Source organism: Wolffia australiana, chromosome 12 (genome assembly GCF_029677425.1).
Source record: "Wolffia australiana isolate 7733 chromosome 12, ASM2967742v1".
Taxonomy (NCBI): domain Eukaryota; kingdom Viridiplantae; phylum Streptophyta; class Magnoliopsida; order Alismatales; family Araceae; genus Wolffia; species Wolffia australiana.
In genome coordinates this window covers 14,106,326-14,131,454 of record NC_135846.1, presented here as the reverse complement: position 1 = coordinate 14,131,454, position 25,129 = coordinate 14,106,326, and the positions used below count along the sequence as shown (strand labels likewise).

The 25,129-nt window shown below is 40.6% G+C and overlaps 1 pseudogene; it reads right to left on the bottom strand.

Moving 5' to 3' along the window:
- Window positions 1-21,580: 21,580 nt before the first annotated feature.
- On the bottom strand, window positions 21,581-24,747 carry LOC144710366 (very-long-chain aldehyde decarbonylase GL1-1-like; annotated as a pseudogene).
- Between the last annotated feature and the right edge of the window lie 382 nt (window positions 24,748-25,129).

Sequence of the window (25,129 nt, the reverse complement as noted above, 5' to 3'; positions counted from 1 at the left end):
GCTCACGTTGGCACATTGCAGGCACAAATGTCGAATAAAAATAATTGTAAGGCTTTATTGAACTAATATGGATCTTCCATGTTTTTACAGAAATATGGAGGAGAAAGATGCGGAGGGCATATTTCCAATTAATTTTGAGTGATGTTGACTTGCATGCGAATAAAGCCAGGTAATTTCAAACAAAAAGTCAAGAAATTGAGTTAGCAGTGCCACGTCGCAAAGTCTCATATGTCAAAAGGGAATCCGACTTCTTTGATGCGGTTGGCAGCAGTGTCTCTTGATGGAGGACCATCTAGAAGATCAAGCCCAAACTCGTCAACAATAGTGTTGTAGAGCACGAGCTGACATGAAGAACCGAAACATCCAACATAGGTTTGATGATAGAATCCTTGTTTGGATCTCCCCCTAAGGTGGCCCATTCGGGCAACCACACACCCGCTACTATATAAGGGGGTGGGGAACGAACATATGATAAATACATTCATGGGAAAAAAAACTATAGTCGTTTCATTTTGGGTCTCCAACTTCTCCTCAAAGGGGATTATCTGTTTTCTTCATCTTTAGGTCAAGATTGAGTAGAAGGGTAACCTGAGTTACATTATCCTCCCAGGTTTTGACCACTCCAAGACCCTCGCCAAGCCTGACACTACAGCCATCAGAGGGCCGCCTTTGCTGCCGCTGCAAATATTTGGTCACGCTCGCAATGGGAGTTTTGGTCTCCATCGACATCAACGCTGATCAAGGATTCCCGCTGGCCTGCTGCCACTACCCACTATGTCCCTGTCGACTTCTGATTTACAACCCGACGTGAACCTCGCAAAAAAAAAAAACACCGGTTGCTGGCCACTTCTCGATCAGCTGCTGCCCACAGCGTTTGCTGTAATCCTCACATCCATTTCCTTAGAAATTTCTACTATCCTAGCAGCCTTCTCGCGGTCAAGATGCCACCTAGAAGCTACGCTGCCCTGGGTGGTCTTCCCCATCCACTCTGTCACACGCAACGACCTGTCTAGTGAGTGTACAATTCTGATCGCTGTTTCTTGCACAGTTAAAGCTTGTTTCTTGAGCGTCATAATTTGCCGACGACGTCAAACGGTTGTTGTACCACTCCAACACTAAGGTCTCCCGATCGAGCAACTGTTGGGTTCGGCCGTGCTCCCACCCGTATCAACCCGAGAGCTGGCGGACGGATGACATTTTCGTCTTCAATCTCCATCCCTAGCGATTGATGGATGACAGAATGGTCCTATGTCCGTCATTCGTCATTAGTCATCCGTCATTCATGACGAATGATGGATGACAAAACCTATGGACGAAGGACAAAAACGAGGGATGACTATATCGATGGACGAAAATATTAATGTACAATGCATGTTTTTTATTTTTTAATAAAAAAAACAAAGTTGCATATTTGAAAGAATTTACCACTATCTCTAACTCTATCCCAAAATGACCAAGATTGTACCGCTTGTTTGAAAGAATGTCATCCCGATCCCTTGCATATTTCCAAATGATCGCGGAGTCAATGATATTTTGATGTCCACTGTTTAAAAAAAGAGATTGTGAGTTCATGTAGGAAAGTTTTGTAACTTGAATGAAGCACGAAGGTGTTCGGTGGACTAAATGGGATGCGGTAAAATCTCTAGCTAGCACCGCCAAATCGGCAACCTCTTTCATCCAGATTCATTCGCAGATTCTTCGCAGATTCATTCGGCATTGCTAGAATGTGGCGTTCAACACAGCAAGATCCGCAGGCCTAGGAAGTGACAGAGAAAAGGAGAGAAGCAAGGACCGCTGAGATCTTTGAACGGACAGAGAGAAGGGACAGATGTAGAGAGGGAGAGGGGCGAGATACGGATGGAGAGAGAGAGAACACCGAAGGGTTCGGAGAAGAGGGGCGTGAGTGTGTGTGAGAGAGGGGGGGGGAAGGGTTCGTGAGAAGGGAGGGTGGTGGTGTCCAAAGGGTCAGAGAAAGAGGGGGGGGGGTCATCTGGGGGGGTGTGTTTTTTGTTTTCTGTCACCGAAACGTCCGTCCTGTTCCGTTTACATCAATAGACGAATGACGGAAGAAAAGAATGACAGAAACCTGCAGATGACAGAACAGTGACCAATGATGAAATGACTACAATTTTCATGAAAAATGTATATCGGAACGGAATTCGGTTCTGATACGTTCCGTCCATTCAATTTAATCGTCCGTCTATGTCCGCCACCTCTAAACAACCCCTATGCCCTCCTCTCTTGCGAGTCTCCCAAAGGACGTTCTCCTCCATGGATTGCCGTTAGAAAGTGATAACACCCTAAATTCGGTCTTTACTTCATGCTATTAACACAATTTCTATGCATTTATAGAGTGTAAAATGGGGTTGTCATCATATAGTTTTATGTAATTAATCTTACAAGCGATTTCTGATTTTTCCCTAATTTTCTGTTAATTTTATGAATTTTTTGGGATTTATTTAAGATTGAAATTATTATTTTTAAATGAAAATTGCAGGTTTAAAATTTAATTTCGAGGTTAATTGGAGTGGGGCTGAATTACTGAATTTTCTATAATTTTCTATATTTTCTACGATTTTTAGGATTTTATTGGATTTTTCTGAGTTTTATTTGGGGAAAAAATGAATTTTAAAAGAGTAAAATGATATATTTATAAGGCAAAAATGAGTGTTAAAGCATTTTACAACTTTGAGGGGCTTTTCGTAAAGTCGCGTTGCAATTATATACCTAATACAGCTCTCGTTAGTGGCATAGACACAATTATGTAAATTTCGCAGGGACCTAATTGAAAATATGCATGGTATTTTTGTGATTTCCGGAAAAACTCAGAGGAGAGAGAATGCACAAGGGGCATATACACAATTACTGTTGCGCGGCGTCAAGCAGTAATTTTCCATTTTAAGAAGGACTTTATAGCAGAACTAGCGGAGAGACTTTCGGGCGATCAACGTGGCCTCATCTCAGCCGTTCGATGCGAATCTGACGGGGCTTGATGAGGGAGGCCACCGGGAGGTAAGTTCACGGCCTGTGCGGCGCATACAACGCGCTCGCACGGGCGGTGACGTGGCATGTTTTGAATCGTCTATGCACTGAAGAACGCACATCAGATTCGCATGAAGATTAAGATGATAAAGGTGCTTGATAAAGGTGCAAGGAGCGTGAAGATTCAGATGAAGATGCGACAGAGCAACTTCATGAGCAAAGCGACAGGCACGGTCCGTAGTATATGCACCGTTTGCATTTTTATTTAATCTTTTCGTTTGTTTTTATTTTTCAGCAGGGGGTACGTGGTGCTCAGAGATCAAACCCAAAAAAAGGAATTCAAAATGCACCCACCAATGAGAAGATGACACCGCATGGCGTCTTAAAAAAGAATTAATAAATGAATGAATTTAAATCAAATGGCTAATATTGGTTTAAATTCATTTATTAATAACTTTTGATCTTGAAGTCCGATTGAGATGATTTTTTATGGATTTGCTTGTCTTGATCCCCTTTTTCTATCTATATTTTTGGATCATTTAGATTAGTCTTAAAGTTATGGCTAAGAGTTAATTACTAATTAGGGGTAAAATGGTATTTTTTACCATTTAACCTAAGTATAAAAGCCAAATTTTGAGAGGAGGGGTCATTCTGGATGGTGCTCTATCACAACTTCAAGACAGAGAGGAGCTCCAGCTTGGATTAACCTGTTTGGTACTTTTTCCTTCTTAGTATTTGAATTTATGGTGTATTTTGGATGTTGTTAGTTGAATCTCTTAATCGTTCGTCTGGATTTTTGTCTGAACTTCTAAATCACTTGGCTTGAGCGGTATGTACAAGCCCTGACTAGGATTGAGAGGATAAATTGAGAGATTTACATAGCTATTCCAAGTGCATATCAAGAAAACTATAAAAAAAATTATGAAAAAGTTTAACTTTCTAGGAAATAAAAATTTGCTTTTGATTATTCAATAGAGTAGTCATTCCTGAATTATCAAACCCACAGAACCAACCAAAACAAATCTAAATTACCTTCTTAATCTCTTTAATTGAATTCTTTGATCCTTTCAATTGGATCAATTAGTTCAATTTAGAGCCCCTTATTTCTTCTACTCCTTACATCTATTCTACCGCCTTTCTAAATTTCTCCTCTAATAAGGGTAATTTGATCTCTGTTAAAGATTAATTTAACCCCAATTAGGTTCAAATTATTCAAGAAGAAAATCAGTTGGATTCCTTACTAGGTTCCCTTTGGACGTTACTCGTACTTATCACTACACACCTTAAAAAGGGTTTTTATAATTTTTTTTGTATAAGCTTAAATTAACAACGACGAGGGTTTAAAATTTTATAAAATTCACCCCTATTTTTGGCTTATCAGTAAGACAATAAGAGGGGGAGGGAAAGACGATAACCTCTCACCTAGTTGCTCCTGACTGTTCCCGATTCTGAGTGCTTTGCTAACTTGTTTTCGGATGGAAGGCGCATGCTTCACCATCTCAACCCGAGGCTCCCATGTCATTTTTTGTCGCTCTCATTTTTTCTTGTTGTATTATAACCTTTATCAATGATGTCTTCCATTGTTCTGCTGTTGGAGCTTTCTGGCTCATATGTTTAGCCAATGCATCGAGAGATAGTGAATTTGTTATTGTTGTTGGTCATGAGTCATTGTCAATGACAATTGCAGACGCCCATGGGCAATTACCGTCTCTCGCTCATCTGTTTTTAAGCTGATCTGTCGGGTCATCGGGAGCTTGTTTGTTACCTAGACCCCTCATGTCCCTATCTGGACAATCATCCCAGGTCAGTGGGTTTTCGTCGTGCATCTTGTTTATTTTCAAATTTTCACGTCATTTATTCTCGTTCGTAACAACATTTATTCTGTGATCCCTGTGGTGTGACACGAGCTGCTCAATCATGGCACTTTGTGTTACATCATGGTAAGTGCACCGCCCGTGCTGTGCATACTGATATGTGATAACACCCTAAATTTTTTGTTTGATTCAAGTAATTAGCACAATTTTATATATTTAACAAGTTAAAATTTGGTTGTTATCACATATTTACATGTTAATTAATATTCCAGGTGAAGTCTGTTTATTACCCCAATTTTATATTAATTTATGAATTTTGCTGGAAGTTATTTATGCTTGGAATAATTCTATTTAAATATATGTGGCACGTTTAAAAATTAAATTAAAATTAAATTATGGCGATGACTTACTAAACTTTCTTGATTGTTTTAGCATTTTATTGGATTTGTTTTGATTGAGCACAAAATTTTTTGGCTTGCTCATCTCAACCGCCTCTTTCAATCTGTACGGTTAGATCATTCAGATCAAGCCTACATGGATACAAAAAAAAAAATAATGAGAACTTGGCCAACAAGATGAAATATGATAATTTGGCAAATTACCCAGATGTTGCAAAGGGACTAGCAATATCTTAGTTGGGGGGTATATGATAACACCAAAACTTTGCTGTTTAATTCAAGTAATTTGCACAGTTTTTCAATTTAAAGAGTTTAAATGATGTTTGTTTTTATATATTTACATTTTAATTACCGTTCCAAGATTTTTTTCAATTCTGATTTTTTCAATTCTGATTTTGGTTAATTTATGAATTTAATGGAATTTATTTAACCTTGATATAACTCTATTTAAATGTAAATGGTAGGTTTAAAAAATAAATTTAATGTTTATAAATTTGGGGACGAATTAATGAAATTTCTAGATTTTTCTCGCATCTTATTGAATTTATGGGGAATTTGTTTGAGAAATAGATGAATGTTTAAAGACAAAAAGGATAAAGTTATAAAGAAAATAGGAGTTTAAAGCAAATTTCTAAAATGAGAGGGACATTTACTTGAACTTTTGCGGCAAATATTCCCTTAAACAACTCTCGATGCCACATTCCAGGTGCAAATATCAATAAAAATCATTGTAAGGTCTGCTTGAATTATTTGGAATTTTTCTGTTTTTTCTATGGGGTTTTAGAGAAATATGGAGGAGAGCCAAAGCAGAGGATATATCTCCAAATGTTTTGAGTGGCATCCATGTGTGCACATGAATTAAATCAGGAACTTTTGCTCCAAACTCCAAGAACTTTATTTTTTGGGGCCACGTGGCCAAATCTCAGCCGTTAGAAGGTAATCCGACGGCTTAACTATGAACCATTGATGCCTCTTCTAAGGGTGGTAAGTGCACCGCCCGTGCTGCACATACAAAGCGCACGCACGGGAGGTGATGTGGTGACTTATGATTGGGTGAAGCAAGAAAAGCACATAGGTAATTGTGTTTTGAAATGTATTTTCTTTAATTATATCTTTCTTTTAATTCCAGATTGGGGGTATGTGGCACGCCAATAGAGGAGGCACCAAAACACCTTTAAAATTTGCCAACCAATCAGGGATCGACACAACATGTCATGTAATGTGAAATTTATATTAAATAAATATATATTGATCCAATGTCTATACATGCTCAATATTCATTTATTAATAAATTTTAATCTTGAATTCAGATTGAGCTCAAAATTTATGAGTTTTCTTGTCTCGACCTCCTCATTTTATCTATACAGTTCGATCATTCAGATCAAGGCTACATGGGAAAAAAATTAATTACTTATTAGGGGTAAAATTTTAATTTTTTGACAATAACCTATGTATATAATCAGATATTCGAGTTGAGGAGGTAATTCTAGAGGGGTTATTTTGCAGCTGCAAGTCAGAGAGGAGAACCAGCCTGGATCAATAACATTTGGTATTTTGTTACTTGATTGTACTCGTATTTGAATTTTAGTGTCATTTCAATTATTATTTAGTCAAATTGTTGTTTATTCTTCATGATCTGTCATTTGAAATTCTAAATCTCTTGGCATGAGCGGCATGTAAAGGCCCTTGCTAGACGATGCAGGTGGACATTATCTTTTGCAACTACATCAATTGGAAAAGTTGCGGAGTGAAGCGTATGAGAACTCTAGAATCTACAAGGCTAAAATGAAGGCATTCTACGATCAGAAAATTCATAGGAAAGTTGTATTTCCTGACCAAAAAGTCTTGCTTTATAATTCTCGGTTAAAACATTTTTCTAGGAAAGCTCAGATCAAGATGGGATGGACCATTCATTGTGTGCCAAGTTTTTTATAATGGGTCCGCCATCATTCGTCACCCAAAGCTAGGGACAGAATTCAAGGTCAACGGGTAGCGACTGAAGCCATTATTAGAACATAAGCCTCCACCACCAAATAAGGATATCACATTCAAAGTCGTTGGATCATCATCGGACTAGATTTCTAAGATATTTCTTGTTGGTGTTCGTCTAAGTAATTTTGATACTCTTTTGTGTTCTTAATTTTGTCTTTTCTGTTGTAGTTATTGACTAATTTGAAGCATTTATGGCATATGATGTAGCCATGACGATCCAGTATCTTTATACTTATTAGCTCAACGACAAGCCACAACTTCCATCCCTACTGTTTTCCATCCTCTCCCTCAACTTTCCTTGCTTTTATTTGTGCAGATATGCCTTGGGGATCATGCTTGTCCTAGTGGGGAGGGGGGAGCTAGCTCACTTTATATGGCAAATTGTGATGTCTGTGTTTAATTTTGGGCAATATTTCGTGAATTGAACATGCCCATAACCATAATCAACCTTCATCAAAACTTTAATCCATTGGCATGGGAACATGTGTAGAGAAAGTAAGCTCCTATAGCAGATCAAGAGCGTGTTTTAGGTGAAACAATGTGTGATTTTGTGCAATAGCGGTTCAATTTAAAATTGGGGAGAGTGTGTAGTGGGTGATTAGATGATGGAAAGTCAAATGATGGAAGTTCTATGCTTCAAAGGTAGAGTGATGAGTGAATTCATGGCCCCCACTCCATCAGCTCAAATTAATTGATACCATGTGTGTGTCTTATTCCACCACTAGCCTACTCTTATTTCAAGGTAGGAGTGAGTCATTCTCCAAGTCATATGCACAAAATATGACGTCTTTACCAACCTGATTGTTCCTACCCACTTCACATGTTACCAATCATCAATTTACTTTCACTAAGGAGGATATATCTATCTCTCAAGTACGTCTATCGTATTTTCCATTATATCACTCTGATATTGCCCCTTCACCTTTTTTTGTCTATGCTTCACTCGGCATTATCTTGATCTCATTCTTATCTCCATTCTCTCTTGACCAATAAGATTGCTTTCACCATTTTTATTTATTGTTTTCTTCCAGAGGAGATTGTTATGTCATTCATTGCTAGTTATGACAAGATGTTTATAAATCAATTAAACAATGGAATGTGTTTTTTTGCCATGCCCCTTTCCTATTAAAAAAATTAGGGAGAAAAGAAGGGGATTCTGATGTATATGTATTTCTTATGTTAGTATTCTATTCATGGTCATATATATCGCATTGTAATTCTTCATTATTTGATGAATATGTCTGTATTTATGTATCATCATATTTTTCCAATCTTTTATATCTCCCTCAGTTCTTCTAAATCTTAGGAGTAGGTTATCTTAGGTAGCACTGTCTCTTTTGACCATAAATTCATCCAATTGTTAATACTTACCCTATCCCATTCATGTGACTTCCATATTTTCAATCTCAATCAATATAATTCTAACATACATTCTTGTTGTAATCTTTCATATTATGTGCTTTAAAGGAGGAAATTGGCTTCTTCTATTCTTGGGTAGGAAAAAAATTAATAGATACCCAAGTACTGAGTGGTCGCCACGGCAAAATAGAGTGATCTTGCTTGTGAGAGAAGTGAGGCCAGTATAAAATGAGCATAGGGGAGATGATTCTAGGAGTATAGCGCCATACCTAGCGCTAAGTACACTCCCTTATCATCTATTTAGGCATCCAAACCAAGAAGAGGGGTATTCCACATTCCTGAAAGGGATAACGCTCAAATTCTCGTTCATTGTTTCATCTCAGTTTGTGCTTGATATGTCTACCAGTTCTAACACTTGCTTTCTCTAAACAACAGGATGAAAATAATAATTTGGCAAAATACCTAGATGTTTCTAAGAGACTAACAATGTCTATGTAGGGGGGTATATGATAAAACCCAAAATTTTCTGTTTACCTCAAGTATTTTGCACAATTTGATAAATTTAAAGAGTTTAAAATAGGTTTGTTATCATATAAAAAACATCTTAATTACTACTTCGAGTAAATTTCAATTTTATTCTACTTTTTGGTTCATTTATAATTTTTATGGACTTTATTTAAGCTTTAAATAACTCTATTTAAATGGAAATGGCAGATTTCAAAACTTTAATTAATGAATTTTATTAGAGGACGGATTACTGAATATACTAAATATTTCTAGCGTTTTATTGTATTTTTGGGAATTTTTTTGAGAAAGAATGAATTTTAAAGTAAAAAACGGTATATTTATAAGGAAAAGTATTATTTTAAAGGAATTTCTAAAGTCATAGGAACTTGTTTTTAATTTGAATTGCATATATACCCTTAAAACAGCTCTCTATCACACGTTCTAGGCGTAAATGTCCAATAAAATTCATTTTAAGATCTGGTTGAATTAATATGGATTTTTCTCTAGTTGTTTTATCAGAATATGGAGGAAAGAGAAGTAGACGAACACATTTAAAATTACTTTTGGGTGGCATCCAATTGTGTGCGCTAATAAAAGCAAGGAGTTTTGCGAAAAATCAAGAAACTGAGTTAGCGGTGCCACATGGGGAATTCGATGGCTTTAATGCAGTTGGCGGCGACGTCTCTTGAGGGCAGTGAGTGCACCTCTTGTTCTATGCAAACACATATGCATGCACGGGAGGTGACATGGCGACACCTCAGTGGGAGTCGTTAGTGAAAACGTATATGTAAGTGCAAATCCATATGTATTTTGTTATTTTATTATTTCCACATGGGGCTACATGGCATGCTGAGAGAGGAGCCGCCAACCCCTTGTGCTAAGGGCACCGGCCAATCCAAAATTGACACAGAAAGTTAGTGTCTAAAAAATTAATTGAATAAATGAATATTGATATAATGGGTTGGATTGGACAATATTTATTTATTAATTACTCTTAATTCTGAAAATAGATTGAGCTCAAATTTTGTTGTTTTGCTCGTCTGAATCTCCTCTTTCTATCTGTGGCATAAACCTTTACTTTACACCCTATGATATGTAGGAGTATATCTTTGAATTGCTGGCTTTTACGTTCTCATAATTTTTCTACCTGTATTAGAATTCTAATAACTGTATTTTTATGGTTGGATCATTCAGATAAATACTACATCAATAGATCAGATATAATTAATTATTGTAGTAAAATGGTTATTTTACCATTTTACCTAAGTATAAAATAGAAATTTAACTTGAGGAGGTCATTCTGGATGGGGCTCTTTTACAACTGCAAGAAAGAGACGAGAATCAGCCAGGATCAACTGCAGTTGTTACTTTTTACTTCATTTTATTTGCATTTAAATTTTATTGTTGTTGGGATAATTTGGTAGTAAAACTTTTTATCGATATTTTTTATCTAAGTCTGAAATTCTAAGTTGCTTGACTTGAACGGCATGTAGAAGCTCTTACTAGGATTAACAAGAGTGATTAATAATTTGAGTTAACTGTTCCATTTGCACAAGTAGAATAAATAAATGAAATAAAATAAAAACATTAGTTACTATGCGAGGATAGATTTAATTTGTGAAGAAGTAGTGAGTTAGTTTGGATATCTAGTTCCCCCAAAAACACACTGACGTTAAATTTTCTTCTTAACCCCTCTACTTGAATCTTTCAATCCTTCTTATTTAGTCAAATAAGTCAATTAAGCCATACTTAATTCTTATATTTTTCTCATCTCCTCTACCCTCTTTCTAAACTCTTCATATAATTAGGGTAGTTTGACCTTCATTGAAGACTAAATGAACACAAATTAGGGTCAGATCATTCAAGTGGAACAATACTTGAATTACATTACGAGCTTCCTTTGAACGATACCTATACTGATGTTATAGATCTTGAGTTAGGGTTTTATAAATTTTATTGCATAAGCTGAAATGACCAATGATAAGGGATTAAAATTGTATAAATCAAACCTCATTTCTGGATTATCAAGGCTCAAGGCCGATAGGCCAATGGGACCCATAGTTCACAAATTAAATTTAATCCCTAACCCTTATCCTGTAGTGAAGCATATCTCGAGTCATATAGATCAAGGGCACGACAAGCAAAATCATCCTCAAGGTGACCTATTCATGGGATATCTCTTGTTTTAAATGGTTGAAAGAAATCCAAACATGTGATGGTAGAAAATGCAGAATATAACAACTCAGACAAGGTAAATATGACAATGCACAGAGATAGGTAAAAGAAACTTCATAAGTCACCGGCATGACGCCAACGTCCACGGCTCTTGATGCAGGACACTCACTGGTTGTGTGGTGAAGTAGAGAAACTCTTCTTGAACTCCCAAACCAAGGAGTAAGGAAGACTATAAACAAAGGAGAGAGAGAAAAGGGAGAAGAGAGGAAGAGACAATAAGAAAAAATAGAAAACACAATTGACGGAAGGAAAATTGGATTATGGTCCAAGCGATTGAACACCCCCTTAAATAAGAGGGAAGTGGGTCCCAACTAAGCCCTTTCCTCTCAAAATGACAAAAAAAGGGGGGATGCGCGTCAATTCCCTCACGCCCTTCTCTTAGAGGGAGGACTACTCATGCCCCCCCCCCTACATTCCTAGGGGGTGGGGTGGGGGCGATGAAAAATCCCAAAAAATAATCTTTATCCATAATTTCTTTTTGAGATTACATGAGCATACCCAAAACAGAAGCACAGATCTAAGCAACAAAATAAAGACAGTTTGCCTCAAGTCAAGAGTTCCAAATCTCTGAAGCTCTCAGTTTAGATTCCAACCCTGCAGTGAAGTAGTTCTTGAAGGCATTTGGAGTTCATGAGTTTTGTCGTTCTGGAATTTATGCACACTGCATGAATCAAAGCCAGGCTGAATGACACCCTATTTAGCTTTTCAATATATTATGTTCTTTTGGATTTTCACATTAGCAAGACTTTTTAACTGAACCCGAAGTATTTTGATTTGAGTTTGTATTAACGCTATCTGCATTTAAGTTTGAAGTAATACTTTGCTTAACTCAATCTGCTTTATATTCTCAATAGAAGGAAATGTGGTTTTGATATACGAGAGCCTACAAATTGCATGGTTTGATTATTGGGTAGAAGTTGAGCGAGGAAAGTTGTAAGACGTGTTTGATAAGAGGTTCCTTTAAGTTTTATTTCTCGGCTATAGAGGAGTTGGTGCATTTCATTATTTTTAAAGTCAAGTTAGGTCCAGCTAAGAACTAGACAATTTTCTTACACCTCTAGAATCCTTCGAGTCAAGGTATTTTGAGTAGGAAACATGTAGATATCAATCACAAAGAAGATTGATGGAATTGCCAGTTTTGTAGTTTCTCTTTCTATTGAGATGTAGTAGGCTCTTTTTTAAAACAAAAACTTTCAAAAGGGATCTAGAATATGTCAGTCTATATCCAGGGTTTTGAATACAATGTTTTGTTAATAAAAAATGTTAAAGTGTATCCCTTTCTTTTGAAATAGTATCCGTGTGTGGGGGGCATTGAGGGGGTAAATTACTTTTGTTTAAGAAAACTCTATATTTTTTCATCAAATGTATGAGAATATTTTTTAAAACAAAACAGATAAATGTGAGGGCCCCTTTCATATTTGATATTTTTATTTGCTTATGTAACTCATGCAAAAATCGTAGACAGAGTTTTTGTAATTTGGAAGTCCATGAGTCTTAAAGGGGAAAAGGGCCCCACTTGTACTTAACAGAATTTGTTCTTATTTTTTTTCATTCAAGAAAAACAATAAAAAGGAATTCAAATAGTGAAATACTCAATCAACGCCTCAGAGGAATGCGACACCTTAGCCAGTTTCTTCCAATGGTGGAAGTGAGGGGTTCACTCACTGTTACCCACCTCATGGGCATGAAAATAGTCTTTTTTTAATTATTTTTGGTGAATGAAGTGGACTAAATTGAGTTGAAAAACTGAAGGAATCAAAGATATGCCAATGCGAGGAAAGGGAACTCTTGACATCTTTAAATTTGTGAAATCCGTAGAAGTTTAATTGGAGAGAACCCCTCAAGAAAGGGAACACCAAAAAGAGAATCCTCCCCTGAAGGAGCAGTGACATGAGAGAGAGACAGAGACAGAGACAGAGAGACAGAAAGAGAGCGAGTAACAAGGAGAGATAGAAAAAGAGAGAGATAGAGGGAGAGTGAGAGCAAGAAAGAGTGAAGTTTTATCCCACCTGCCTTCGAGTTTTCATCTTGTCATTGTCTTTAAACAATGACTTGTTGCTATAGCTTCATCTTGTCCTAGTATGGAAACACCATCGGTCATTTATACTCCAAGGATGGTGTGATTTAAAAAAAGTTTATTAAAAAAATCTATGAGCGTGGATACTTAAAGCTTTTACTGTGGATCCATATCTACCACCCTAATCATGTGTTTTTCTACTTTAAGATGATTTCCTGAACTTCTTGGTTTTTTTTAATGCAAATATGTATGGATCATAAATTACCTAGTCCACTCACTTTATAATGTAAGCGTATTTCCTATATAGGTGTTTTTATAGAGTGGGGAATGAATGTATAGATCATGGATATGGTTGAATAGTGAATTAGGTGTCCTTGAAAACTCCTGATAAAATCTCCCCTGGTAGGCTAGAAAAAGTCTGCATGAGCCTATTTTAAATCAATTCAATGCTTTTGATTCATAGCACACTTGTTTAAGTTGTCCTAACAGATGAGACACCAAACCCCATCACGTGGATTGTTAGATTATGACCAAAATGATCCTAATCATGGGGTTTGAACAGTCTTAGCTTACATTGAACAAAAGGTATTCAAAGATGTCTGAATGGTCAGTATAGAATCCTTCGATTGTGGCATAAGATTAGATACATTCAAGGAGGCTGATACAATGAAAACCATATACTTTCATGGAAATACATAAGAAAAAATCATTCCGAATGAAAGCATCCAAGTGATTTGTATTTAATATACATCATGTCAAAAAAAAGGATGAAATTTTTTTTTGTCTTGGAGAACAATCTCTATTGGTGTGAGCCATAGCTTCAAGAATTGAATTAGAAACTTAGAAAGTTACCTTTAACTTATTTTATGTTCAAATCATGTAACTCAACATTAGTAATAAAAACATAACTCAAGTCTAGTGACAACTTCTCAAATGTAGTTGTTTGAAGTAATCACTTCTATGAAGCAGAGCATTTAGCATCTCTTCAACCTATTAATGCAAAGTGATAAATATCTAATTATAGGAACCTACAATTCCCGACTAAATTAACACAATTTAGTCTTCTCAACTAGCTATTCAATGCACATAGAGATATCATACAGATGAATAATACATGAGGATTAAAATTTCACTTTAAAGCTATAATAATTTCCATACTAAGCGCAAATTGACAGTCTGATAAAAAATCAAGTTAAAACAATAAGTTTCACCTTGACATGCACATGTATGGAGCTGGTCGTGGCCAGCTGCACACTAAGCGGGTGCCATTGGGGATGACCGTGAGTGATGAACATTTGATTGGGCTGGAGTTGGGGTGCCACAAGGTTATACGCTTTGCCACAAGAGGTATTTATTTAGTGTGGTTTGATGGATTGAAAATATGAGATCTATGCTATCTATGAAAATAATACAATAGCAAAAATACAAGTGAAACAAGTGAAGAAAAAGTGATTCACAAAACCAGAAACTGGTTTTCTTTCTTTTTATTCTAGCTCAGTAGATTGGGATGACTACTATCTCGTGAAGAGCCTTAAGAGAGAATGGAACCAATAAAACTGATGCCCTATTGCCACCAACAATGTACTTAAGTTGAGTCCTAGGATGCTCTATAGAAAGGGAAAGAGATGTTTAAATAGAGGTGGCCTAAATTTCTCGGCCGTTAGATCTAATTCCCCCAATTCTCTAGGTTGTTGTATCTTGAAAGTCATCCTTGAGCCATATTTTATTAAGTCATCCAAATGGAAATCTGCTTCCAAATTCATGATTTTGAATTTTTGTGTCTAAAAAATGTTGAGTCTGCTAGGAGAGTGTTGGTGGTGCTGGTAATTAGGGTTGAATGGTCCACGTTCGGTCTTAATCTTTATCAAAGATTTAAAGTTTACATAATGTTTGGTCTAGTGTGGACTAGTCCTGCTAGTCTTGATCAAGTCTTCTAGACTAGTCGATGTCAAAGTCAAATATAAAAGTTTTAAAAAAACTTGAATTACTCATAGAAGGAATAAAAAAATCCAAAAATAATCTATTAATTCCATCTTGGAAAATAAATTAAACTATTATTCTATGCTGCATCCTTAGATTACAATATTTATGTCTGACTTTCACCATAAAAGCAATATACCACTACTCATTTGTCTATTTGTAAGAACACATTTTTCAAAGGAACTGAATGAGGAGTGAGAGGGTTTACTGGGGGGAAAGGCGAGGGGGATGACAAATCAAAAACAAAGTTGACTTCCACTAAAAGGTTAAAAAGTAAAAATTATCCGTTTTGAATAATTTCTGGTTCCGTCCAAGTTTTACCATTAGACCGGATACAGCCCGAATAGAGAACCCGAATTCGTAGTTTGGTCTTGCCCGACCGGTACCCAGTCCTAAGTGTAGAACCCTATTGATTATGATACAGTTCATACAGGTAGGATATGTATTACTAATGATACTGGTAGTGGTGCTTGGGCAAGTTTCGACAGTAATGGGGTAGTATGGCCCAGATGATGGCGTTAGGGGTACGCGATAAGGTAATATGTGATTATAGTTACGGATCATCCGGACGTGGATGATGGATGGGATGGGATGAATTTCATCCTGTATGAAGCTTCGACGCAATGCAGGGACAAAGGACGGGACCAATTTTTCATCCGACAATACGAAAACCATCCCGTCCAGTCCTCCCGAGACAATATTTTGTCCCGTCCGTGAAAAAAACTTTCCCATCCTTTATCCCGGGCGTAAAAAAGGAGTTTTAGTTTTTTATGTTAATTAAAGGTATGTTGTTTTTTGAGTCGTTTAGGACTCAACCTACCAATAGAAAGAAGAAATCTCTCCCGTTCAGTGGCTAAGTGGTTATCTGCCCCTTCCCCTCCTTGTCGTCGGCATACGGCGCCACCTCTCCTAGCTCCTACTTTCTTCCCTCTTCGGTGCCACCTTGCTTCCCCTACTGATGCTATACTTCCTTCTCTTCCGGTGCCACCTCTCTCATCCTCTTCATCGGCATACGCTTCCCCAACTTTTGCCGCGCCCGTCCTCATCGCTGGAGATTGTGTGGCTAGTGAGGCCGTGAGGCTACATCTCAACACTCGGATGTGAATCCGGCATTGTTTTGTCCAGATTCGGCTGCTTTCATCCGAGACCTCCGGACAGACGGTTTTTTCATCCCAGGGGATGAAAACCATCCTGTCCGGTCATCCCTGGGATGGATTTGTCAAGGAATCTCGCCCACGTGTCCAGTCGAACAATGACGCAATAGCTACTGACGTCACCGAAGCTTTGAGAAGCCTCTCCTCGACCAAATCTGCAATAGTCGAGGAAGATATTTCTCCCAGCTCACACGCCGCCAAGGAGGCGCCCTCGCGGAGTTCCAAGGCAAGGATAATGGTATCGTCCCTCATTATCGTGCGTCATCGTTGCTTCAAGGTTGATGTCTTGCGAGCATTGCTTCATGGTCTCAAAGATGCGAGATGACTGTGCATAATGACATAGGCTCTACTGCTGCTCGGACGGTGGTGATAACAGGTGCGTACTGCATACCTAACCCTCGGAGAAGTGCACGAACCATAGTTCGTTGGTCAATTTGTTATCCAGATGCTGCAAGATCACTACAAGTGGACCGGAACTGACGGGATTTCGTGCGAGGTATGTGGCCCCGAGATTGTCACACCAGAGCGTTGGAGTCCCAGTGACTGGGAGCTGTAGTTCCTACAAAAGTGAATTGATCCAAAGAAATTCGGGGATGACGTTAGCCATGGACTTATACTTGGCTTTGGTGTTGGATTTGGAGACGGTAGGTTGTTTCTTAGAGCTCCATGACACCAGGTTAGACCCCAAGTAGATGAGGTAACTGTTGGTGGATCATCGATCGTCGAGGTCGCCTGCCCAATCCGCATCACTAAACATGCTTAAGGAGTGGTTAGAATTTTTATAGTATAGTAACCCAAGATTAGAGGTGCCTCGGAGATAGCGAAGAAGGTGTTTAACCGATTTCCAATGTTCAGGTCGTGGTTGGTGCATATGTTGGCATGCTTTCTTGACTACGTAGCAGATATCCGGACGCGTGAGCGTAAGATACTGAAGGGCCCCCACGATTTGACGATAAAGAGCAGCGTCACAGGTGCCTTTGGTAGACTTACTTAAGGAGACGGGAGCAGGGGTAACCGTGGCATTGCACTGGCTCATGTTAGCCCGGCGAAGAATGTTAGATAAATAGTGTGACTCAGAAAGTGCAAGGCCTAGGGGGTGAGGAATGAGTTGGATACCAAGAAATGTTCGAGCGGGATCGAGGTCGCGGATGGCAAAAGCGGTGTGAAGGGATTGAAGAAGAGAAGTCACCCCCTTGCTATCCAAACCCAGGACCAAAAAGTCATCAACGTAAATTGAGCGATAAATACGAGAGAAAGAGGTGATTTTAAAAAACAAAGAAGAGTCTGTGCGAGAACCAGAAAACCCAATGCGAAGAAGAAAATTGGACAGTTTGGAAAACCATGCTCGAGGAGCTTGTTTAAGGCCGTATATGGATTTACGAAGAAGGCAAACGTGTGAGGGAAAGCGAGGGTGAGAAAAACCGAGGGGTTGACGCATGTAAACAGTTTGGTGAAGGTCTCCATGGAGAAATGTGTTGGAGACATCCAGCTGGTGGATGCACCAGCCGCAAGACACAGTCGTTGCTAGGATTCAGCGAAATCAACCCCGATGGTTTGACGAAACCCCTGAGCGACGAGCCGTGCCTTATAACGGTCAATAGATCCGTCGGGGTGATGCATGAGGCGGTAGATCCATTTACATCCTAGAACATGGGCTGTGGGAGGTGGGGGGACGAGAGTCCAGGTATTGTTGTGAATTAGAGCGTGGTATTCAGATAGCATAGCTTGGCGCCAGGCGGGATGAGAGGCGGCGGCGAGATGCGAAGTAGGTTTGGAGGTGGAGGTATGAAGAGTGTGGCATTGAGGAGAGGAGGTTGAGACAGTGGGTCCAGTTAGAGGTTGGTTAGTGTCGTAGATTTCGCGTAGAAACCGATGAGGTCCATGTTCGCAAGTATCGCTGGAGGTAGCGGATGAGGCCGGAGAGAGGGCGGGAGGCGAAGGTTGAGTAGGTGGCGGAGATGGTGAATTGCCGCGGGCAGGCCGTGGAGAAGGATGTGAGGTTAGTGGAGCTGATGGAGGAGGTATAGGAAGAGGACCTGAGTGGGCGACGTGATGACAAAGGGGTAGGGGCAGGTGAACGAGGAAGACCCAGAAAGGTATGTTCATCAAAACGGATGTCACGAGAGATGTAGATTTTACCAGAGTGGAGAGAAAGGCATCGATAGCCCAGATGGTTGGCGCTGTAGCCCAAGAAGATGCAGCGCTCGGACCATGGTGACAGTTTATTGTCTGCATAGAAACGTAAGTGAGGAAAACAAAGACAGCCGAATGTTTTTAGGAGATGATATTGAGGTTTTTCCTTGTGGAGTATTTCAAAGGGAGACTTATATGCGAGGAGCGGGGATGGTAGCCGGTTGATCAGGTATGATGCGGTTGCCGCAGCTTCATCCCAAAACTGCGGAGGCAGTGAGGCATGGTTCAGCAGCGTAAGGGCTGTCTCGATGATGTGTCTATGCTTCTGTTCCGCCGTCTCGTTTTGTTGGGGGGTGTGTGGGCAGGAGATACGATGGTGGATACCATGCTGTTTGAGGTGGGAATGGAGAGCTTGAAACTCGCCACCCCAGTCCGATTGGAATGCGATGATTTTCGAAGAAAATTGACGTTCAACCAATGATTGAAAATTGACAAAGGTCAAGAAAACATCACTTTTGCATTTTAACGGAAAAAACCAAGTGTATTGACTATAGTTATCGATGAAGATTACATAATAAGCACAATGCAAATGCGATATAACGGGTGCGGGACCCCATAAATCCGAATGAAAAAGTTGTAAAGGTTTAACGAAGCAAGTTTGGGAAGAAAGATAGGGGAGCCTGTGGCTCTTGGAGATGGCGCATGCCAGGCTGACATAGTGTTTAGGTAGATGGGTAAAGGGTAAACCAAACTGTGGAATTGTTTGTTGGAGAATGCGGAGAGAGGGGTGGCCAAAACGATGATGCCACGTGCCGTGGGAGCTGCGTTCCCCGACGAGAGCTTTCGGCAAAATACTCGGTGAGAGATGATACATTCCATCTTCAGTGCGACCCTTGAGTAGAACCTGTCCGGTATAACTGTCTTTAACAAGACAATACGCGGGGTGAAACTCGAAAAACACATGATTATCTTCGGCAAATTGGCGTACGGAAAGAAGATTGCGAGTGATATTAGGAATGTGCAGGACATGTTTGAGAGTTAAGCTACGATCAAGTGCGGGTATAGTAGTGTGACCTGAGTGATGGATTTTCAAACCTGATCCATCGCCAATGTAGATTTTATCTTGTCTGCAGTAGACCTGTGGATCTATGAGCATGTTCGGGTCTGCTACAACATGGTGCGTAGCTCCGCTATCCAGGTACCAGTGCGACGACGGTGCGATTGACGACGAGGTGCTATAGGCTTGCGGTGGCGGACGAAAGTGGGACTCGTAGTGTGGCGGACGCTTTGCGTAGTTTCCCTGCGTATCTGGGGGGGCGACTTGATTTGCTCGCAGGTCTTGTGGAACGTACGAGCGATTGAATCGGTCGTAGCATTCCAATGCTCGATGACTTGTTGTGGAACAGATTTGGCACTTTGGGGCGAATCTTGTGTTTCCGTTTGTACGTCCTGCTCCACGTCCGTTACCCCTAACACAGTTACGATTTGAGTTTTCGTGTTTACCTTTGCCTTGACCAGGGTTTTCTGAGTTCGAGTGCGTGAGATTGACGGTTGGTGGAAAATTGGTTGACTCCTTGGCGGGTTGATGTCTTGCGAGCATTGCTTCATGGTCTCGAAGATGCGAGATGACTATACCTAATAACATAGGCTCTGCTGCTGCTCGGACGGTGGTGATAACAGGTGCGTACTGCGTACCTAACCCTCGGAGAAGTGCACGAACCATAGTTCATTGGTCAATTTGTTCTCCAGATGCTGCAAGAGCACTGCAAGTGGACTGCAAGTTCCTTGTTCGTTGAGATACAGTGTCTGCCTTCTTATAGAGGGTCAAGGATATCTCAAGGCGGTTGCCATGTTAATGACGAAGTAATGAGGGACTATACAATCATTATCCTTGCCTTGGAACTCCGCGAGGGCGCCTCCTTGGCGGCGTGTGAGCTGGGATAAATATCTTCATCGACTGTTGCAGATTTGGTTGAGGAGAGGCTTCTCTAAGCTTCGGTGACGTCAGTAGCTGTTGCGTCATCGTTGGACTGGACGCGTGGGCGAGGTTCCTTGACAGAATTTTCATCCTGCTTTTCGTACAAACCCTTGGAGGGGACGAACCCCGGACAAAAAAACCATCCCGTCAGCGTCCCTGCACAATATATGTGAAGGCGGTTTTGATCCTGATGATAGGCAGATCAATCAGCGGAAAGACCACCTCAAATACCGAACTTAACGACTTTGTTTTTTAGTTGGTTTTTTCAGGAATAGCATGGGTCGTTCGATCAAGGTGAAGGGTTGTAAACCGGCTGACAGATAGAGTTATGTTCACTCTGATGGGACCACGTTGTAGCGACGACTATTTTGTTTTCTTTGTAAAAGAAATTTGGGCTTATATGTACCCTTAACTGTTTGATGAACTGTATGAGGGAACGCCGGAAAGTTCACTGACGAGTTTTTCTATTGTTCGTTCATTCTTTGATCTCTCTGCCTCTCATTCTGTTTGGGTGGTCTCAGAACCATACCAAACACTCTCGTTGACTCTTCAAAAATAACAATATGGCCCAAGTGATGTTAAAGGAGCTAGTGGTGCAGTTGGTCCAGGTGGCACTCTTGCTACGCAAATGGCTTCAAAGGCATACATTAGGGAATGGACGGGAGACTACATGGATTAAACATTATTTTTAATCGTCATTCTTCAAGAAAGTTTTCTGTGAGAAGTTCAATATAAGAGGGTGTGTACTGATATATTTCGGTGAGACAACATTTGACGGAAATTTTATTGTGCTTTTCAATTGTCTCACTCTCCACGCATTTAACTCCCTTAAAGTTCTTTAATTCGGTGTTAGAGGCCCGTCGATTTATTTTATGATGCACCTTTTGTCCTTTGTAAACACAGTGCACAACATTAACCCTATAAGCATCAACTCCGTGGACGTTATTAAGAACATAAAACAATTGCGTGAGATGACGAACAGTCAAAAGAGACAGAAACGCATGTCAGTGGAGTTGAAAGAGACAGAAGCGCCTCCCACAATAGTTGCAAAAAGGAAAAGCATTCATTGGATCGCAGATGATGCAATACTACAGATACAAATGCAGATCAAGATCAATAAAAAGCTAATGAAGGGTTTGGTATGTTCTATATTTAAATACATTGGTTGGGGTTTAAAGAAATCGAAACAATATTCTTCTCAACGGAGACCAGCGAGCCTCCTCCCCAGTACTTGATGCTAAATTTCTATGAAGGTCGAAGTCCATGCCTCAGCGCCGCTTTCCAAACAACATCAATCTGGTCAACGTCGATGGCACCAACTTCGTGGTGTGTCCATCCCTCAATAAAGTGAACCACACCTCCGGCATGGCAAGCGTGAATGACTCCTCTATCCAGTTTGTACTGCAACAAAATATGTACACAAGTTTGTCACTTTTTCGCCGTCCAAGGATTTGTCTGTTCTCCCAAATCTTAGTGACCGGAAAATTACCTCACACATGCCCAGACCCTGGACGTCTTTGGGGAGCCTCACGGCAGCGAGCTTGCCGTAGGTGCAATCCTTGCGGAACTCAAAAACAGGAGACACCACAAACTAGTGGAAGTGGGTACCAGCCGGCGCCCATTGTTGGTCCTCGTAGCTTAGCCACTTGCCCAGGATCCATGTCTGCCCCAACCCGGACAAGAATTAGGGTCTCTTCTTGCATAAATAGAGAAGACATTTATTTATGAGGATTTAAAGAGCATGTCGAACTACCTTGCAGTTTTGCGCTGCCTGATACTTGGCGACTCGCACCAAATAATGTTTCAACTCCGACGGTGCTTCCTTCTGGATTCTCTCGAACCTTTCCGCCGAGGACGTCAACATCTGAAAGTCCAAAAAGCATTCGTGTTATGCCCATGGATAAAGAAAGATTGAAGGGGCAAAAAGGATGTAGGTAATCTTTACACTATGTCCACAGGGTGAGAGAGATAGAAAGAGAGAATGTTTACCAAGACGCGGATTCTCCGGCGGCAGAGGTAGAGTGCAATGGCGCGGCCAAGTTTGGAGGTGGCGCCAGTAAGGAAGACTTCGGTAATATCATTCGGTATCTCGTTGATGATGACGGCGGCGGTAAGTGTGTTACCATGCACAACTCTCACTCGCAGCTCCGGGTACTTCTTCACGTAGAGAGTCCCTCCACCGTTCAAAGACTCATTCTGCACAGTTGTCAATATCTTATCAGCCCTCACGCCTTATATCCCACTTAACCGTGAATAGAAAAAATTGGATTATCGATATATCCAAAATGAGAGATAGAATCTACCTTATTCAATGCGGCAAGGCTTAGGACCTTCACTCCCAGCCGATCTGCCCTTAAAATAGCCTGCTCAATTTGTGCGTCGATCCCATCTTTGGCCCACGGAAGGAAGTACTGGAGAAGAATATTACTCAACTAGGGACATTGAAATAAAAAAAAAATACAGATATTTCTGAAATATCTCCACCAAGTTTTTTTTTATAAAAAAGATTTTAAGTCACTGATGGGCTAGAAGTAGACCCGGTTATGTGCGACTGTACCTGGAAGCCGAAGCGCGGAACAACCCAGATCTGGTGTAGCTGGCCGCGAAGTTTGTAGAAGGAGCAAAGGAAAGTCTTGGAAAAGGCCAACATGCAGATCATGATGGCAAAGGCGATGGGCCAGAGGGGAAGCAGTAGCAGGTTCGTGACATATGCATGGGAGGCGTAGCTCCGGAAGTAGAATGGGCAGTGCATCGACGAAATCACGTCCACAGCGTGCAGCAGAAACACGAATCCGGGCGCATCCTCGTTCTTTACTGTGGTCACAACGGGGATTCTATTGTTTGAGACTTTTGTACGTTTCATCACAAAAATGATCGAATTAATAACCGATTAAATATCGAGTACCTTTGAAGATCCTCTCATGTTGTTCCCAGGACTTTGGGTAGAGGGTGCTACCCAGCAAGTCGAATATCGGCATGAAAAGGCAAAAGTTACTGTCATGCTCCTTGTGATGAAGCGTATGGTACCTGAACCCATGTGTTATCGTCGTCAGAATCATCAATATCATCATCAAAATAAAACTCGGTTGGGGAGTTAATGAGAACGCTTACGTAGGGGTCGCGATAAGGTATCTTAGGAAGGGGAAGAGCTGAAACAGCCAGCTGGGGAGGACCTCCACGTTGCTGTGAAGCATGGATCGAAGAAAGTCGAAGCCCAGGACGTACCCGTAAACTAGGGCAATGGAGCCATGGCCCAACAAGAAGCTACACAAAAGGGGCATTCCCATGACTCCGCTCAGCACAAGATGCTCCATTGGGGTCGCCAGTCCAGCTGCAACATGGGATGGAGACCATTAAAAAGAGAGATGAAGAGAGAACCAAGCAGATAGTAAAAGTATAAAATGAATAAATAAATGGTGAAAATAACAATTGTAGTAGAGTATTATTTACCTGTCAGAGATTGGGGAACAGGGACGGAGTGGTGGAGGGAGTGATAGCGACTGAATAGGAATTTTGTGTGAAATAGTCGGTGGGAGAAATAAAAGACCGTCTCCGAGACCGTCACGTGGACTAGAAGCGCGTAGAGAAGACCCTTGGCATTCCACAGAGGAAGGCTGTCGGCCGACGGGAAGAGGTAGTATGAACCCGCACCGATAAATGCTTGCAGGATTATGAAGTTGTCCCTGCGATGTTTTATAAAATCGCCAATCTCAGTTAGATAAAAATCGTCGGTTAAAAAAATGCAGAGATAGAACCAGAGATTTCTCAATTAACATATGCAAAGAGAGAACGAGCCGTACCAGTGCCATTCCTTGTCGATTTGCTTGAAGTCAACGCCATCCTTTATGATGCGGCGGTTGCGCGTGAGGAAAAGCATATTGCCAAACGAACACCATAAGGTGTGCATGAGGCCACGTAGAGCGCATAAGAGGAGGATGTGCACCCACCAGCTGGGCGATGCGCTCTTCCATGGACTCGTACTGAGAGCCTTCGCCAAGAGCGGTCCGTAAAGAACGTACTGAGCAAGCCAAAGCAGAGCGGGACAATAGAACGTTAGGTTCATCGAGGGAGGAAAAATGAGACTTAGATGGATAGACATGTAGAGCTTTGAAAACGTTGCTTTACAGACACGAGACACGAGAGGTACCTTGTACGATCCAAGGTTTTCCCACGGATAGGAGGAGAAAGGGGCTTCCATGTTTCTCAGGATCGACTGCTCTCTCTTTTACTACGGCGTGTTAAACGGAGAAATTAAAGGGATCTAAACGAGTTGCCGCTCGAGTCCCTTCGAGCCTTCTCCAGTTAAGCAGATTCGTTGTTACTTGTGAGCTCAGGACAAAGGACCTTCAGCTATATAGTGTTTCCCAACAATCGATGATCACGTCAGTCTTATTCTCAGGCGTCAGTCGATTTTCCAATATCAAATATGGTCGGCAAATTATCATTTACTCATAAAATAACCAGGTGCATATTGCGCGTGGGGAAGAGCACGTTGTCTAAGGAACACAATAGGGTGTGGATGAGGCGATGTAGAGAGCAGAGGAGGATGTGCACCCACCTGCTGGGCGTAGCATGATAGA